General features: G+C 35.6%; 1 non-coding gene across 1 annotated transcript; it reads left to right on the forward strand.

Annotated features, from left to right (window-relative positions):
* The first annotated feature begins 4,998 nt into the window (after window positions 1–4,998).
* LOC116456461 (small nucleolar RNA SNORA31) lies at window positions 4,999–5,127 on the forward strand. The gene has a single exon (XR_004244689.1). It is a non-coding gene; the product is annotated as a small nucleolar RNA SNORA31 (small nucleolar RNA).
* Window positions 5,128–7,064: the final 1,937 nt, after the last annotated feature.

A 7,064-nucleotide genomic window follows, 5' to 3' on the forward strand; every position in this document is an offset into this window, starting at 1 on the left:
CCAGGCAGATCCCAGCACCATGCTCTTGAGCTTTCCAGTCACCAGCGTCATGAGCCAAACAAACCTCTTTTCTTCATAAATTACCCAGTCTTGGGTATTCTGTTATAGCAACACTAAACAATCTAGGAAACCATCAATTTGGGGGTTAGAATATAAACATAAAAATTTGAGGGGAATAAAAACGTTTAGGGCATAGTAATTCTCTTTTCTGTATTTGTATCCTTTATTTCTTGATAAGATCTGACTTGACAAATCTTTCAGCCTCATCCATCTGCACCTAAGTCTTCTCATTTGGATGAATGATCCATAATCTTGTCTTTGAATTCTCATCGACCATTTCTTTTTTTCCCCACAATAAGGAGGGTCTAGCTTCTCTTTCCATCACTCCACTGAAAGTGTTTTGCTAACATCATCAGTGATGCTTTATAAATCCTCTCACTTTACTCTTTATGTGACAACTGTCTATCAAATTTTGATACTGTTTACTAATCCATTTCTTGAAATTCTTTCCATCCTTGCTTTTCTTGATATTATCATCAGCTCCCAATTGAAATATATTGTTTTTCAACTTATTTTCATCATTTTAAAAATCAATTCCTTGGCTATGTTATAACTCCGGGGTCCATCTTTAGTCAGATTTTTAATTCACCAACTCTCATTTAGTTGCATGATTTTAATAATCATCTATAAGTTAATCATTTTCCAATTGTATCTCCATCCCAGATTGTTCCCCTGTACCCAATTTATATATCCAAATGCCTCCTGACAATTTTTGTTTTTAGGAAAATGCATCCAAAAAGGGAATTAGCTCTTCTTACTCAAATTTGCTTTCTTTCCACATCTGTATATTGGTGTACCAAAGACCACAAAATGTTCTTTCTAGGGTTTGAAGTTGGAACATGGACAAAATTTGTCATTAGCAGTGGGTGGTGAATTAGGAGAGTTATGTAAGATGATCATATATGAATTATGAATCATGTTCTCTGATGATCAAGCAAGATAAAAGTTGATCTGAAGATAAAGATTCACAAAAACCCAATCTAGAGAGAGCAGCAGAAATGAGAGACTGTGGAAAAAAATTGGAGATGTTTTCCCCATTTCCTCAGATTGTTTTAGTTCTTTTGTACAACCTTTTCTTGGATTACCGAAGATAGTCATATATAGTTCCAGTAAATTCTGCTTGAGGTACTGGAGGTAAACCCCACCTCTTCAATAGTGATCTAATTGGATATTAAACCCCATAAATATTAACTTCTTATAAACTTTAAAATGCAATCTTTCCCCCTCAATTCATAGTCATACCCTTTTATTTGCTGCTGAAACTACTTTGATTTCCTTTAGGAAGTCTTTTTTCTTTTTCATTCATCCTTAGCCATACCTCCATCTTCCATACTGCTGCAGGATTATTCCTTCTAAAATAGAAACCTATATTTATTATTCTGCATGAAACCATTTACTAGCTCCCTGCTGATTTTCAAATGAGGTAAAACTCCTTGGCTAAGTATGCAAATCACTCTACGTCTAGAACCAGGCCTCAAAATAATAAGAGCCATATATACATAAAAACCCACAGCCAATATCATATGATAATAAATGAGCAAAAGCTTGAAGCATTCTTCTTGAAAACTGGAACAAGACAAGGATGCCCTCTTTCACCATCCCTATTCAACATAGTATTGATGAAATACCACATTTTCTTTATCCAGACTATCAGCTAAATAATAAGAACACATGGATACATAGAGCGGAACAACACACACTAGGGCCTTTTGGAGGGTAGAAAGTGGGAGGAGGATCAGTATCAGAGGATCAGGAAAAATAACTTATGAGTACCAAGCTTAATACTTGAGTGATGAAATAATCTGTACAACAAACCCCCATGACAAGTTTACCTATGTAACAAACCTGCACATGTCCGCTGAACTTAAAATAAATGTTAAAAAGTAAAACAAAACAAAACAAAACAAAAAAACCAACATAGTATTGGAATTCCTGACCAGGGCAATCAGGCAAAAGAAAGAAATAAAGGGCATCCAAAAAACCCCATAGCCTCAGCCCAATAGCTTCTTAAGCTGATAAACAATCTCAACAAAGTCTCGAGATACAAAATCAATACGCAAAAATCACTAGCATTCCTATACACCAAGAGAAAAGCTGAGAGCCAAATCAGGAGTGTACTCCCACTCACAATTGCTACAAAAAGAATAAAATACCTAGGAATACAGCTAACTAGGGAAGTGAAAGATCTCTACCAGGAGAACTACAAAACACTCTCAGAGCAATCAGAGATGACACAAACAAATGGAAAAACGTTTCATGTTATCGAGTAGGAAGAATCAATATTGTTAAAAGAAATGTATAGATTCAATGCTGTTCCTATTAAACTACCATTGGGATTTTTCAAAGAACTAGAAAATATTATTTTAAAATTCATATGGAATCAAAAAAGAGCCTGAATAGCCAAGGCAGTTCTAAGCAAAAATAACAAGCTGGAGACATCATGCTACTCAACTTCAAGCTATACTCCAAGGCTACAGTAAACAAAATACGATGGTACTGGTACAGAAGGACACATAGACCAGAGGAACAGAATGGAGACCCCAAAAATAAGGCTACATGCTACAACTATCTGATCTTCAACAAACCTGACGAAAACAAGCAATGAGGAAAGGATTCCCTATTAGATTAACAGTGCTGGGATAACTGGCTAGCCATATGCAGAAGATTGAAACTGAACTCCTTCCTTACACCATATACAAAAATTAACTCAAGAGGGATTAAATACTTAACCATAAAACCCAAAACTATAAAAACCCTGGAAGACAAGCTAAGCAATACTTTTCAGGACACAGGCATGTGCAAAGACTTTATGATGAAGATGCCAACAGCAATTGCAACAGAAGTAAAAATTGACGAATGGGATCTTATTAAATTACAGAGCTTCTGCATAGCACAAAGAAACCATCAACAGGGTAAACAGACAACCTACAGAATGGAAGAAAATTTTTGCAAACTATGCATCTGACAAAGGTCTAATATTCAGCATCTTTAAGGAAACTAAATTTACAAGAAAAAATAAGGAATCTCATCAGAACATGGGCAAAGGACATGAACACTTTTCAAGAGAAGATATACATGTGGCCCACAATCATATGATAAAAAGCCCAACATTATTGATCGTTAGAGAAATACAAATCAAAACCACAACGATACCATCTCACATCAGTCAGAATGGTTATTATTAAAGAGTCCAAAAAGGAAAAAGATGCTGTTGATGTTGTGGAAGAAAAGGAATGCTTACACACTACTGGTGGGAGAGTAAATTAGCACAACCATTGTGGAAGACAGTGCAGCAATTCCTCAAAGACCTAAAGACAGAAATATCATTTGATCTAGCAATCCCATTATTGGGTATATACCCAAAGGAATATAAATCATTCTGTTATGAAGACACATGCATGTGTATGTTCATTGCAGCACTATTCACAATAACAAAGGCACGGAATCAACCTAAATGTCCACCAACAGTAGATTGGATGAAGAAAATGTGGTACATATACACTATGGAATGGTACATAGCCATAAAAAAATGAGATCATGTGTTTTGCAGGGACATTGATGGAGCTGGAGGCCATTATCCTTAGCAAACTAATGCAAGAACAGAAAACCAAATACTGCATGTTCTCATTTATAAGTGGGAGCTAAATGATGAGAACACATGGACACATAAAGGGGAACAACACACACCTGGGCCCATCAGAGAGCAGAGGGTGGAAGGAGGGAGAAGTTCAGGAAAAATAACTAAAGGGTAGTAGGCTTAATGCCTGGGTGATGAAATAGTCTGTAAAACAAACCCCCATGACATAAGTTTACCTATGTAACACACCTGCACATGTATCCCTGAACTTAAAGTCAAAGTTAAAAAACAAAAAACACAACAGGGCCTAACCTCACATTATCCTGTATGCCTACTGCCTTGTACCTTTCCATTTGGTTTGTGTCATTCTCGCTGCCTAAAATACCCTTTTCTACCTCACTGTCTGGGTCATCCCTACTTATATTTTCAGACCCAACTGAAGTGTCCACTTTTGCAAACCTTCCCTGATCCGCCACATAGTTTATTACTTCCTTTTTGTAATACGCACACTCAGACACTCACACTGACGCACACATACCCATTTATTCTACTCTATTTCATTTACTTATGTCTTTCTTTTTTTCATTCCCGAATATGAGGTCATTGTTGATGGAAAAGAACACTTCATTATTTATCTAGCATTGATTTGCTTATTATGATCTGCCTATACTCAGAAAATTATAGGTTTAATGCAAGGTACAGCTAGGTTTCAGGATACTAATGAATATCCACTGGCCTATGTTTTAATCCATAATCCAATTCACTTCCTCTTCAAGAAAGAATACAATTTAAAAATTATTATAATTCTTACTGCACTTGATTTAATTGTGAAGAAACTCATAAATTCTGTCTTGTTTAGATTAATGATTCTCTTCGCAGCACTTCAAATTGTGACACATATTACTGTGTTTACTCAGAACTGCAATTTATCTTTTCCTACTCAAATTCCATAAGTATTTTTAAAACTATCTTCTTTTCTCTAAATGTGGGTGAATCTCTGTTCACCACAACAAGGAATCTCATTAATATGCTTTGGAGAGCCAAGAGAAGGAGTCAGTATAGTCTAGTTGTGATTCATTCCTTTCTCTACTTCTCTCCAACCTTACAGTCTTTGGGCATCACTTTTGTTTTGTTTTGTTTTTGTTTTATTAAGCTTAAAAATAGCACTTGAAATACCTGATCTAAAAATTCCTTTCTAACTTTAAGTTTTTATTCTTGGGAAATTCAAGCATTTCCAAATATGAATAAATGGAGTAATTTGTAAAGTAATTATTACTGACCTGCATGCATTCATATTAATGTTTAAAGGCATATCTTATTTTTTGTATAAGCATAAATAAAAAATGCAGTTAATCATGTATTTATTTATCTGACAGACCTGCAGCAGTTACTGGATGCTGTTAAGGTTTCCACTACAGATGCAAGAAAAGTATCCCACACTTTCTGTCTGTCTGATTGTGACAGCTAAGATTAAATCAGGTAGGACAGTAATTCCAGAAACATGGCTGGGAGGGAGATAATGTTCATGACACAGAAATAATCTTGTAAACAGCAAATATTTTGTTTTATTCCAATAAAGGAATCTAAAATTTGCGTTAAAACTCTATTTATAAACTACTTTTCATCTTCTTAGGCTGTAAATATCAACAAAACATTTTGATTATAGTAACATAAATATAAATCACAGAGGCTGTGTGTTAATAGTAAATGTGAATTATGTCATAATTTTGACTAAATCAGAGATGTAGTACAATTAAATGTCAGATTTGATAATGTACTTATTCAGTTGGAGTTAAGCCTAATAGATTATGTACCAAGATTGTTTCATCTTTAGTTCATGTTTATGAAGCCTGAAACAGAACCACTACCAGAGTCAGAACAGGGAATAATCAGTTGCCTTTTTATCATGATTGCTAAATTTAAAAGACTTCTGATTGTCTTGGATGGATTGCAGTTTCTTAAAGTCAGGTATTCTGTTTCACTTATTTTCACAGTTATCAGCTTAGGACAAATAAAACAAAAACATATTTTAAAATAAATATGATCTACACCATTGAACAATATGTTCCATGTAAATTTTATGTATATAAACATATGGCTTTAGTTAATATTAAAATCAAAGAGGAGAAATTTAGGCAGGTGTTAGATATCACAAAACAAATGGTTAAAAAAAAAAGCCTGGCACATTATCTTATGCATTGCAACTTTTAAGAGATGAAGTAATAAATAATAAATTTGAAAAGACAAAACATAAATTTAAGGATTCTTTGTACTGACTACATTTAAAAAAACTTATCACCTTATACAAATGTGATCTACATAGAATGTGAGACTCTGAATTCACAGACTGGGTTATAGCTGAAACTACAGACACACTTCACTACATCGTGGATGATATTCACTCATTTTCTTTTCCAAAGTTTAACAACTTTGTTCAAATCTGTTTTTGTTTTTTTTTTTTCCATGGGCTGTACTTATCAATGTTGCCTTTCAATCTGAGCTTTCACTTCTTAGTGTATACCATGGCGTAGATGCATTGCACTAAGGCAAAAATAAATAAATAAATAAAAAGACCTGGCGCGGTGACTCACGCCTGTAATTCCAGCACTTTGGGAGGCAGAGGAGGGCAGATCACGAGGTCAGGAGATCGAGACCATCCTGCCTAACATGGTGAAACCCCGTCTCTACTAAAAATACAAAAAGTTAGCCAGGCGTGGTGGCCGGTGCCTATAGTCCCAGCTACTCGGGGAGGCTGAGGCAGGAGAATGGTGTGACCCCGGGAGGCAGAGCTTGCAGCAAGCGAGATGGTACCACTGCACTCCAGCCTGGGCAACAGAGCGAGGCTCTGTCTCAGAAAAAAAAAAAAAAAAAAAAAAAAAAAAAAAAAAAATGAGCCCCAGTGGGAGAGATTTTACAATCAAGAAAGTGTCCAAGACTTTATACAGTTCAAAAAACAGAAAAATATTTTCAGGGAAAGCAATATTAGCTTTCAAAGAGTAGTTGCCACTTGAACTAAACATTTGCTCTATAATTATAAAATCACCTTGCATATTTTTACAAGAAGAATGTTTTCACATTTACATAAACTAGTGTAGGCATGGCCACTCTACACATACTGTTTTTCTTCTTTGACATTTAAAGTTTCACTGTAAGTTTCAACTGTAGTGTTCTGTGCAACATTTTCCAGAAGCTTCTTTTCTAAGTATTCAAAGAGGTACTCTTCTAATTCTACAATTCTAAGAAGAGTCCTTCTGATGGAGGGCAGGCAAGCCCTGAAGTGGGGCTAAGCCAGCCAGGGTTCTTGGCTTTGCCCAGGAAAGAATTCAAGGGCAAGCCAGAGGCAGAAGAAAACAGCTTTATTGAGGAGGCGGTGTTACAGCTCCAACGGTGCCACTGCTCCGTGATTGCTCCTGCAAGGCTACCCCAT

Source organism: Hylobates moloch, unplaced genomic scaffold (genome assembly GCF_009828535.3).
Source record: "Hylobates moloch isolate HMO894 unplaced genomic scaffold, HMol_V3 SCAFFOLD_16, whole genome shotgun sequence".
In the NCBI taxonomy this organism is placed as follows: Eukaryota; Metazoa; Chordata; class Mammalia; order Primates; family Hylobatidae; genus Hylobates; species Hylobates moloch.